The following is a 12,523-nucleotide window of genomic DNA, read 5'->3' as shown; positions in this document are numbered from 1 at the left end:
ATGTCATTGATGCACACCAAGGAAGAAAGAGGACAAGGAAGCAAGCTAGCTGTTGAAGAAATAGGTCAGTACACAGTTCTGAAAATCTGGGTTGTCTTTGGACTGTTGCCTTTGTGTAAATCTTAGAAAAACTTTCATTGCATTAAGGGCAAAGAGTTAATAGAAATCTCTGACCGACAGTGTTCTCAAGCTTTTCCCCACTCACATCAATTTCCTTCTTAATATAGGAAAATTTTTATAATAGTCTAAAATGTCTTCCTTCTGAGGACTATATAATGTTCCCAGAACTCAGTCTTTGACTAAAATAGTAAAGATAGTATTCCTTTTTTTTTTTTTAAAGATTTATTTATTTGTACATACAGAACTGGGGTACAGGCCAGAGGCTCAGAGGTGGCGAGAGGCTTCACCAGAGACAGAGTGGGGAGCAGAACAGGCAGATCGACGAAGCACACTGCTGAGGGGAGCAGCGGGCGGGTCAGGAGAGGTCAGCCACGCCATGTGGTCACCTCTGGGGCAGGCGGGAATCGAACTCATGCGGAAGTGGCTTTAGCTTCTTAGTGCAGTGCTTTAACCTGCTGCTCCACCAGGGAGGGCCAGATAGTATTTCTATTATGGGGATGAGGACTTGGGACATAAGAACTTTCTTAATGTTACTTAAATTGTGTACTTGGATATTGTGATATGATGCTCCTCTATTTGGCTCCCAAACATAGAAAGTTTCTAGACACTTCCAAACTTAACCTCTCTACTATGTTTCTATGCTATTTCTTTTTTCCTGCAGAGAATAACAAAAGTCCACAGTTATACTTATTTTGATTTAGTTGTTTGTAAAACTGTGTATGTTTCTTTAGCTGTTTTAAATATTGTACTTTCTCGAATTTGATTATTTTTCCATTACTGTGTAGTGAACTACCACAAACTTAATGGTGTAAAATGAGGTACATTTATTGCACCATGTAGAAAATTGACATAACATGAAATTGTTGTACTACTAAAACTAAGTTGTTCAATTCAGTAACTTTTTTAGTACATTCACCAGGTGCAATCATTACTATCAAATTCTAGGACACTTTCCTCCTTCAGTTGGTATAGTTTTTCAAGTTTCATCCATTTTGTAGCATGTATCAATTTATTTTTTCACAAATATATTCTATTGTATGGAGATACCACATTTTTTTTATTCACACATCATTTGATAGACATTTGCATTGCACTGTGTCCACTTTTTTTGACTGTTGGGAATAATGTTGCTATGAATATTCATGCACAAGCTTTGTCCCAAAACTTATTTTCAGTTATCTCGGGTATATACTTAGAAGTGTAACTACTAGGTAACAGGATAACTCTATGATTAACTATTTTTTTAAAAAATTATAAACTATTTCTCACAGCATTTGCACTATATTACATTCCCATCAGCAGTATGTAAGAGCTCTGGTCTTACTTTCTCTACATTCTTCCCAGTACTTTCTCGTTTAATTCTAGTCTTCTAATGGATGTGAAGTGGTGTCTTTCTATGGTTTCAATTTGCATTTCCTGACACACTAATGATGTTCAACATTTTTTCAAGTACTTGTTGGCTTTTATATATCTTCTTTGGAGGTAATCCATAGATCTTTGTGTTTATTTCTTATCTCTCTTCTGAGACTAAAAGTTTCTTGAAGATGGGAGTGTTATTAATCTTTTAATCTCTAAAGGGATCTATTAAATCGATTTAGGCACACTAAGGGCTTACTGAGCTGAATTTAAGAGTCATGACAAAACATTGTATTGCCTGAGTCAGCCCTGAGGTGAAGTCCTCATGTTATTTCAGGGTAAAACTATTTCTTACTCAGGACATCAGTAAACTTTTTGTTAATAAGTCCTTCATTGGCATCTGAACTGTTGACCACATATTCCTTCTTGAAACTCTTTTTTCCATGTCTTTTAAGAAAACATAATTCCATAACTTTACTTTTTGCTTCTCTGATAGGGATTTCTTTGTAAATCCTCTTCTCTGATGAACACACAGAGACGAGCATCATGGATATACACTCTAGCATTTTCTTTTGTCTGGAACCAGTCTTTCTGAAATCTTGGCATGCAAGGAGGGTATCATTTCATAATAAGGTCATTTTGTGATGAAGGACAGTGTAGAAAGTGTATTATATACCTTAATTGCTTAGTTAGAAGAACTGTCCTTCATTTTAAGATTATGTCATCCATACATTTAAATGTTGAAATGTCTACTCCTACTTCTTTATGGAATAATAGTGATAGTATATCACTAGTTATATATTAATTTAATGCCCTTGAAAAAAAACAGCATATATATATATATGTATATATATAACACACACACACACATATATATATTTGCTCAACCATTTAAAAAAACTGGGAATTAATATACTGTTTTATATGTATTTATGGAGTAATCTCATTTAAGACTACAGTTATCACTGACATAGCAGTAATTTTCAAATCAAGAATGTCTCTGTATCAAATATGTGTAACCAGTGTCTTATGGAATAGATCTCTCTTGAGGTCTGCATGACCTTTTGATTATCTAATCTAGTTTTGAACTTATTGCCCACTTGCTTGCTACTTCTGCTTCCCTCTGTTTCCTAATGGGCTGAGTGATATCCTCTGCTTGCCTAAATCAGAAATTAGGAAAACATTCTAAATTCCTAATCTTCAACACATTGTCCACACACAATCACCAGTTTCTTTCATTTTCACCTTGTATTTTACCGTAAGTACCTTTGTAATAGAATGTTCACTTTATTAATTTTTTTTATCTTGCTGCTTCTTTAAGATTGTTGCCAACAACCCATTATCCATTCAGTTGGCATTTATCAGGTTACTCTATACTCCAAGTACAGGGGTTTCAACAAAAGCTTTTTGAGAGTTTATTTTGAGTGAACAATGTTTTGGACATTACAGCCTAATCCAGATGACAGATTTTCAAATCATGAACATTTTGAGAATTTTTCAATGGTTAGTGGGTATAGTGTGTATGCTAGTGGTTCACATTAGAAATCTTTTGGTTTGGAGAGCTATAAAGAGAATTACGTATTATACTGAGAAGAGAAATTGCTCCATGAATCTGAACTGTAGCTGAAGAAATTCTTTTAATCTCTATTCTAGTTTCCTATTTGAAAAATGTGATTTTCCATTTGAAAATAGGAATTTAAGGGAAGTTTGTTGTTTCTTATGAGTCTAGAGCTCTTTGGATAAAAAGTGTTCTGTGTCCTGATTTTAATAGATTACAATCACTTATGCATATTTAAACACATCCAATTATTACCAATTATTCCTTTACAAAAAAAAAATCAAAGCATGAGATGAAGAGGGCCTGATTCAAGATATTTCATCCAAGAAGATGTTAGGACCATAAAGACATTGGAAATAGAGTCTGTTTTCTATTCTGTGGGTTAAAGCAAGGGCTTACAGGGGTAAATTGCTTATTTGATTTGTGCTTGCAAAAATGGAGATCTTGAATTAGAGACAAGTCACTATTCTGAGGAAAAAGGAGAATCAGAAAAGTGGAGAATTGATGGTCTGGAATGGATGATGATACCATTTGCTTTTACAGGGTCCATATTTGATATTTCTGGAGAAAAAATATCTATTGCTTGTATTGTTCACTTGGTAAATGTAGAAACTGTCTTTCTTACACTTTTGTTTAGACATTTCTCCCCCCCCATTGGTTCTTTCAAATTTTTGACTGACATACAGTTTGTAAAATACTAATGATACTATTTCTTCTGCTAAAATTTTGGGTTGCTTGAGTATAGCATGCTTACAAGAAATACAGTGGCTTTGTTAGATTTCATACTATAGCCTGGAGTATCTAGAAAGGTTTACAACAAGCAAGCAAGCATTCCATATTACCTAATGATCCTGAGATTGTGTATCAGCAGGACTTGTATTTTTTTTAAGATTTATTTATTTATGCATTACAGAACTGAGACACAGGCCAGAGCTGCAGAGGTGGTGAATCCTCTCAGAGGGGGGAGTAGAACAGGCAGATCAACGAAGTACACTGCTGAGGGGAGCAGCTCCTTGGTGTGGATCACCGCTGGGATGGGCGGGGATCGAACTCATGCTGAAGTGGCTTTAGCTTCCTAGTACTGTGCTTTAACCTGTTGCACCACCAGGTAGGGCCCCAGCACTTGTATGTTTACTGTTGGTTTTTGTTAGCTAATTCAACTTTATACATTCTGGGTAAAGAAGTGGAGAGGAGTGATCAAGAAGTGTAATAAAATAAATACAGAAAACAATTTCCTTTAGAATCCTTAACTCTTGGGCTGGGGGCTAGGGAGATTGTCATCATGATAATTAACATGTGACAGATTCGGAGGATTACTCTTAATTGTAGCACTTGTTTAGGATCCCCAGGGGAATGCTCTACCTCAGAGTTGATAGTTTGGGACAGCACACTTTTGAATATTCCCCCACTAGGAGCAAAAGACAGAGTTCATTGCCAATAACTGTTAGAACATTTCCAGATTTCTTCCTCCATGACTTTTGGGTCATTTAATAGGATTAGACCTTTTTTTGTGCTTCAAGGAAACAAGAGATAATAAAATCAATTTTGAGTCATCTTTAGCCTTTGAAGTTTCAATTCCATAACTGCTCACCATTACTGAGTTGTTAGTGGCCCAACTGTGACTGGAACCAGGTCTCCACTTATTGTCCAGTGTTCTTTCCCTTGACCTGACCCCCAATGTTCTCCAATTTTTGTTGTTGATAATTTTCTTTAAAGCTTCCTTTGGGGAAAACTGAACAAACATGCTTTAGAATGTCACTTCCCATGTATTTTCTCACATTACTCCATTTTTTTTTTTCATGAAAGTGAGTTCCTCTGATGAAGAGAATCATAGAATATTAAATTTGGGATGGTGTTTGTGGATTCTGATATGCTCATCTTACAAATATAAAAATCATGACCTAGGGCGTCAACTTATCCAGGTTGCACAAACAGGGGGAACTCTGGTAAATCTGTAATACAAACTCAGGATTTCTGTGAGTTTGGTGACCTCTCAGAAAGCAACACTGCCTTGGAAGAGTCCCCTTTTTTGAGCCATGTACATAGCTGATAGAAACACTATTCCTTGTGAATTAAACATTAAAAGGTAGGAAGATGTGGAATTGTGCATTCCATATGACACAGTTTTTCTAATAGATCCCATGTCTTAGAGATTTAGTGAGAAACCAGCAAGAATTTAAAGACAAAATGTTATAAAGTCAACATTTAAAATGAAATCCCAGAGATAATGAGGAATGATTTGTGCTTTTAACAATTGTGGGTTAATTAACTAGTGGCTTACTGATGTTAAAGATCACTGTCCAATATTTTGTTTTTTAGAAAATACAAAGATGCCAGCTTGTTCGAAGGCTTCAAGCCATTCTCCATGGACTGTTCTTGGCCTGTGCCACCACAGACTATAACTAGAAAAAAAAGCAAATTGACAGACAGAAGGAAAGATACTTTATAGATGGGGCTTAATTTACCTATATGGGAAAAAGTATTTTCAGGTTCTAAGATAATTCCCAGATTGCCTGATTTGGAGGTAGAAAGCAAAGCCAGAGGAAAAAAATTACCCACAAAGCTTAAAAAAAAATACAATCAAAAGAGCAAATCCTGAGAATTGTGTTTAATAACAGCAATGATGAATTTCCTGGCAGTCTGTACTGAGCAGTTAAAGACCAACCAGCATGTGAAAGAGGCTGAATTAGAATGGTCTAGAGCAGCTTAATAAAGAGTGCCAGAAGATTTATTCTTACAGATGTATAATTTTGAGCTACAAATCATTCTATATTTAAGAAATGTGTTACAACCATCACATTAATTTTACTAAGAGTGTCTAGTTTGACTCAAAGTAGGGTCTGAAAAATGGAAGAACACTGCTTTAAGCCACCAAGTTAGTGCCCTACAGAATATTTTAAAATTATTTAACACACATCATCTCAGTGTCAACAACTCATCACAGATAAACTATCTAATTAACAGAACCCTTCATAGTATTTGATAACTGAGTCTTGGCTCAGGTTTTATACCAGAAGGGCAATCCTTGATAAGCAGAAATTATAAAAGCAGATTTTAAAAGCATTAATTAAGAAATAAAATCAAATTGGTCTCAAATTAACCCCCTATTGGTAGTTAAACTTAGTTAAAGCCACTTGGCTTAAAAACAACACTTGGAGAGGCTACCTTTGACCAGAGGAAGGCTCTGTCTGGACTATCAGCCTCTGTATTGTGATTCCCTTTGTTATGTACTGGCCTCCCTGTGCCCAGAGTAATTGATATGGGTCCTGTGCTAGAGACAGATGAGTTTATCCTGTCATTTAAGCCCTTCACAAGATGCCTTAATTATTAGAGCTAATTCGAGAATTTGCACTCTGTGTTCTACTTAGGAAGCTCAGTTTTTTGTTTTTTTTTTTTCTTTCCAATTCCACTTTGGCAGCATTTTCAATGACAAATCCAATAAAAAAATTAGTAATTTGGCTCCCTGTGGTCATGGAAAAAGGACAGTGAGAATGAGCAACAATGATTCCATTTATGTAGTTTTTTTTTTTAATACAAGATAGTTATTATTGCTACAGTTTAGGGATAAAGTCTCATGAAAAATTAGAAAAGGAGAGCCAAATAACTTGTGTAAGGATAGTAAATTTTAATTCTTTGACCTTTGCTGATAAGTAATATCCATTTTGTAAGTCAAAAGTTGTAGTTTCTAATAGAGAGAAAAAGTAAAAAGTAAAAGTAAGATATTGCCATTAAAAATGGTGTCCCCAAGTTGAGAATACAAGGTAAACTGTAAGTGTTAGGAGATACAAACTGGTTGTTGGAATTATTAATAGATAAACTAGGTTATCAAGTCCTGAACAGAGATATTTAGTGAACACTTTTTGGCTAGGCAAGTTTAATTCAAGCTTGCTGAATCTCATCCTGCCTAGTATCTTGACCAGTAGAGGCCTCCATATATTCACAAGAGAAAGACCCCAAACAACCTATACTGTTGGCTTCCATTTCAGTCTTATGGATGTGTTGGTACAATCTTAGAAGCTTGGCACCCAAATAATAATTGAAATGATCTTTCTGGGTAAACAATATTTTTTATATATATTTATACCTTTATTTTATCAATTGAGCTGCATTGTTATAATTGCGAAAATTTTTCTTAAAGATTTATGTATTATTTATGCATACAGAACTGGGGTACAGGCCAGAGGTGTGGTGGGAGAGAAGATTCACCAGAGACAGAGTGGGGAGCAGAACAGGCAGATCGCTGAGAAGAGCAGTGGACGGATCAAGAGAGATCTGTCACGCCATGTGGGTCAGCTCCCAGTCGGGGGATTGAACTTGTGCTGCAGTGGCTTCTAAAAGCTTCATAATGTGGTGCTTTAACCCATTGTGCCACCAAGGAGAGCCCGGGAAACATGTAAAGAGCTCACTTTGTGGTATCCCTTCAAAGGTTTATATCATTTCAAATGGCTGATTTCCAATTTTCAATTGAGGGAAGTCAGAGTGTGCAATATAAATATACACTCAACAATTTTATTCTTGACATTGCACTGTTTTCTGGGGTTGATTATTAAATTGATTTTATCCTATATCTGCAAGCCTTTATTCAGACATAGAGCAGACAGATATGAACCAAGCTCCTGGGACCTGAAGGGATCTTGTTTCTGATACATAAATAGTTTATTACATCAACATAGTGCAACTTAACAAAGGAACAGAATATGGATTGGTTTTGTGTTGAGATTTTCTTGACACCAGAATTGTACACACACACGTTATGAACAAATAGACATTGGTACCACTATTACCAGCTTCACAGAGTATGTCTTTGGATCTAAACCTTTATGAGAGGAATGTACGTTCCTCAGAAATATCTTTTTTTGTGGTCAGGATCATTCAACTTACTTGATGATGATTCATCTTAATGGACATTTAACAGGATTCTAGGACTTTGCTTGGACATCATCAAGAGCTAGTTTTTATTTTTAATTTAAATTGCTCTCATTTTATTTTTCCATTCTTTAAATTTCCCGTGTCTGTGCCCACATCACTGTGTGCAGGTCATCTATATATTTGCAGGCCAATGTTAATCTATCACCTACCCTTTTCTTCTCTAGGACTTACTTTCTATGGAAAGTGTCGTTCTTTTTTTTTTTTTTTCCCCAAAATGGCTCTTCCTGTACTCTCTAGGAGACTACCAGTATATTATAATCAAGGATTTTATTTTTGAGAAGTTGAGGCAGTAATTCTCATTAATTTTAGTTCACGTTGACAAGTAATCTCATCCCTAGGTTATGGCAGGTCTGGATAGAGTAGGACAGAAACTTTTATTTTGACAGTGACTTGAATAAGAAATTTTTATTTTTAATAAAGGACCATCATTTTTTATAACCTTTTATTTTGGGTCTTATTTAAGAAATCTTGTTTGAACAAAAGTGACTAAATTTTCTTCTAGATGTCTTATAGTTTATTTTTTAAATTGGGTCTATGATCCATTTTGAATTAATATTTGTATGTAGAATTAAGGTTTTAGAGTTGCCTTTTTGCTTTTTGAATATGATTATTCAATCTCCAATTAGCCTAGCAATTTTCCATGTTGTATTGCCCTGATACCCTTATCAAATATCTTTAGCCTATATCTGAGTAGTCTATTTGTGCCTGTATTTGTGAGTCTCCTGTTTGTGGACACTATTCTGTATGTGTGAATCTACATATTAATTTTTATATTGCTATCTTGTTTTAGCTTATTGTAATGCAGTCTTAAAATCTGGTATTGTAAGTCTCCAAACTTTTCTTTTCACAGTGTTTTGGACATGTGAGATCCTTTCAACTCCATACTCTCTTGAATGAATTAATCCATATTCTGGATTTTATATGGGAGTACATTGAATCTACAGATTTATTTGGAGAGAATTATTGTTTGAGCAATATTAATGCTTTCAATACTTAAGCACACTATAGAAATATTTATGTAAGGTATCTTTAAAATCTCTTAATAATGTTTCATAGTTTTTGCTATAAAAGATCTCACAGGTATTTTAAATTCATCTCTGATTATTCTATGCTTTAGACTGATTTATTTCCTTTGTTTTTCTCAATAAAATTTCAAACATTTATTGATGTGAGATAATTGAAGTATAACAGATGTAACACATGTAATATATGCAATTTGTTTCATTTTGATTTATTTATACACTTATGAAATCAACACCATAATCAGGACATAAAACATTCCCTTCAGAAGTTCATCATGCCCTTTGCAGGTGATACTTACATCCAGTCCTAGACCCAACCACTAAATGCCTTCTGATATCTTAAAGTTACAGCTCTACAGGTCTAGCTGATATACCTCTACTATAATATAAAATAAACATGCTAAGAGTATATATACTTAAAATTTTCTGTATCAAGATAATATGGTTTCATTATGTGACTTGGAAAGAATTCTCTGCTTTTATAACTCTGGGAAGAGTTTTGTAAGAATTGATTTTATTGCCTTTTTAGATGGTTAGTAGAAATCATCAGTGAAGCCATTTGGACCTAAAGTTTTTTGTGGGAAATTTTAATGTTCATAAATTCAGTTTCTCTAATATAGAAATATTCAGCTTATCTGTTCTTGAGAGAGAGAGGATTTTGGTAATTCAGGTCATTCAAGGAATATGTCAATTTTATATTAGATATCACATTATTTGATTTTTAGTTGTTGATAAAATTTACTCACAAATCATTTAATGCATGTAGAAAGAGTAGTAATGTCCTTTTTCTCGTTGATGACATCAGTAATTTGTGTCCTCTTTTTTCCCTCTTGACTAATATGACTAGAGGTTTATTACTTTCTTGTTCTATTCAGAAACATTTGATTTCCTTTATTTTTCTTTACAAGTTTTCTTTTTTATATTTTGTTGCCTCTCCTCTGACTTTTATTATATCCTTTTTTTTCTGTTTACTTTAGCTTAACTTTCTCTTGCTCTCTAATTTCTTAAGGTGGACGGTTTGATACTTTATTGTATATCTTCTCTTTTTCCCTTAACATATCTATTAAATGTAAATGTCTCTAACTACTGCTTTATTATCTTTATCTCACACATACCATTATATTTTATTTCTGTTTTCATATAGGGAAAATATTTTCTAGTTAACTTTGTGATCTTTTCTGTGACCTAGGAATTACATAGCTTTATGACATTTAACTTGAAAATGTGTGATAGTTTTCCAGATTTCACTTAAAAAATACATTTGCAAGTATAACCATAGATTTCATATGCACTTTTCAGTCTTCTAAATTTTATTGTGTCTTGTAAAGGCAGAAGTATCCTATCTTCTCAAATGCTTCATGTTCTGTTGAAAGAATGTACATTTTAGTATTGCTAGAGAATATTCTATAAATACATCCTTGTTCAAGTTGATTGATAGTGCTGCTCAAGTCTCCTGTAGCCATCCTGATTTTCTCTCTAATTTATTAATTATTGAGAATGGAATATTGAACTATCTAATGATATACAAGGATTTATCATTTACCTAATTTTGCTTTGATTTTATTGGGTTTTCTTTATATCCCTTAAATCTCTACTCTTAATTGTAAACCAATTAAGGATAATTCCTCTTGAAAAAAATTGATCCATTCTTTGTGGCTTTACCTTTTTTCTCCCTGGTAATATTCATTGTTCAGAAGTCTACTTTGTCTAATATTAATACAGTCATTTCTATTTTCATGATATGTCTCTTTGGCATCTTTTTACTTTTTTTTTCAGCTTCAGTTATACACTTTTATTCTTTTGTCACATTTATTTTATTTTATTATAATAGTTTATTTTTACATCATTTTGTGCCTTTTTCCATATCAACTTTAATTACTGTGGGCTTCATTAATCCTTTTACTTTTAATATGTCACTATATTTATATGTCAAATGGGTTTCTTAATAGATTGTAGGCTTTGAATTTTCTTATTTTCATATAATTTAGCCTTTTAATTGGGATATTTGAAAATTTATTTTAAAATCTCCATATTTTGAAGCTATTTTATATTGCTTTTTCCCCTTTTTTCATTCTTTGGTTATTTAACAGATTCACTGATATATAATGAAAGCACAATAAACTGTACATATTTAAAGTATGCATTTTTGTCATTTTTAAACTTACATGTGTGCCCATTACCACAGTCAAATAATGACATTCAATAACTGGACAGTTGAATGAGTATAAGTAATTGTATGAGCATTGGAAATGCCAGTTTAAATCTGTTATTTTTGCTATTTAGGCTTTATTTGTCTTTTATGTTCTTTGTTTCTTTCTTCCTCCATTGTTTCTTCTTGCCAGACTATAATTTACTTCATCTTTATTATAATCTTGTGAGGAATATTTCCTTATTTCACTTTCTCTATGATTGCTGTAGAGTTTACCTTATATACGTTTCTTTATCACAGTCAATATTCAAAAACATAATACAATTTTGCTTGTGATATAATTTGAGTCAAGTGTTTCTATTTTAGCTTTGTGCTATATAAACAATACTTCCAAATTTATAAAAGTGTTACAATATGGATATTACTTTTCCATTGAGAAAATGAAAATTGAAGTTTTTATATCTTAATCTTGTATTTGTCTTTCCTGTGATCTTCATTTCTTTGAGCATATCCACATTTTCCTGTGGGCTTATTTTCCATATGCCTAAAAAAAATTCTTTATTTTTCTGTGTCTTTTATGGAATTCTCTCAGTTTTTGTATTCCTGAACATTTCTTTTTTCTCTGTCACGTGTAAGAAACCTTTTTATTGGTTGTAAAATCTCAAGGATGGCAATTTTTTTTTTTGTTCTTAAAAGATGTTCCATTGTTTCTTGCTTGCATTGTTTCTTAAAGCAAGTCTGTTTCCCCACTTCTGTAAGTAATGTCCCCTACCCACCTGCTGCTTTTAAAATTACCCCCACCTAAATTACATTAATTCTTAGTATGATACAGTGTAGATTTCTTTTTACTCTAGTTGAGTTTAGGTAGCTTTTTGGATTCGTGGATATATAATTTTATCAAATTTGGAATCTTTTCAATCATTAGTGTTGTCAAATACTTCACTATCCCCCATCCTCAACTTTTCTGGTACTTCCATTTTCCCACAATTCATCAATGCCATTTATTTTTTATTTCAGTTTTTTCTCTGTTTTACTTTGGGTATTTTATGTTACTATTTATATGCTTTCTAACTTTTAAAAATAAAGTTTACTGTGTTCTCAACCCCATTTTAGTATAATTTTTATTTCATATACTTTATTTTTCACCCTCAAAAATCTGGTATTTTGGTATTTTCCACTTTTTCTCCAATATATCCATGTTTTACTTTAAACTTTTTAGTTTGTGGACTATATTTTAACTATTTAACATCCTCTTTTGGACTTTTGGCTAATTCTATTCTCTTGTCACTTTTTAGATTGCTTCTAATAATTGATTTTTCTTTGGTTTTGGGTTATAGTTCCTTGTTTTTTGCTTGAATTTTTAAGCAAAATTTTGCTAAGTTTTGATTG

Source organism: Condylura cristata, unplaced genomic scaffold (assembly GCF_000260355.1).
Source record: "Condylura cristata isolate star-nosed mole 26May11 unplaced genomic scaffold, ConCri1.0 scaffold00023, whole genome shotgun sequence".
Classification (NCBI taxonomy): domain Eukaryota; kingdom Metazoa; phylum Chordata; class Mammalia; order Eulipotyphla; family Talpidae; genus Condylura; species Condylura cristata.
This window is presented reverse-complemented; position numbering follows the sequence as displayed.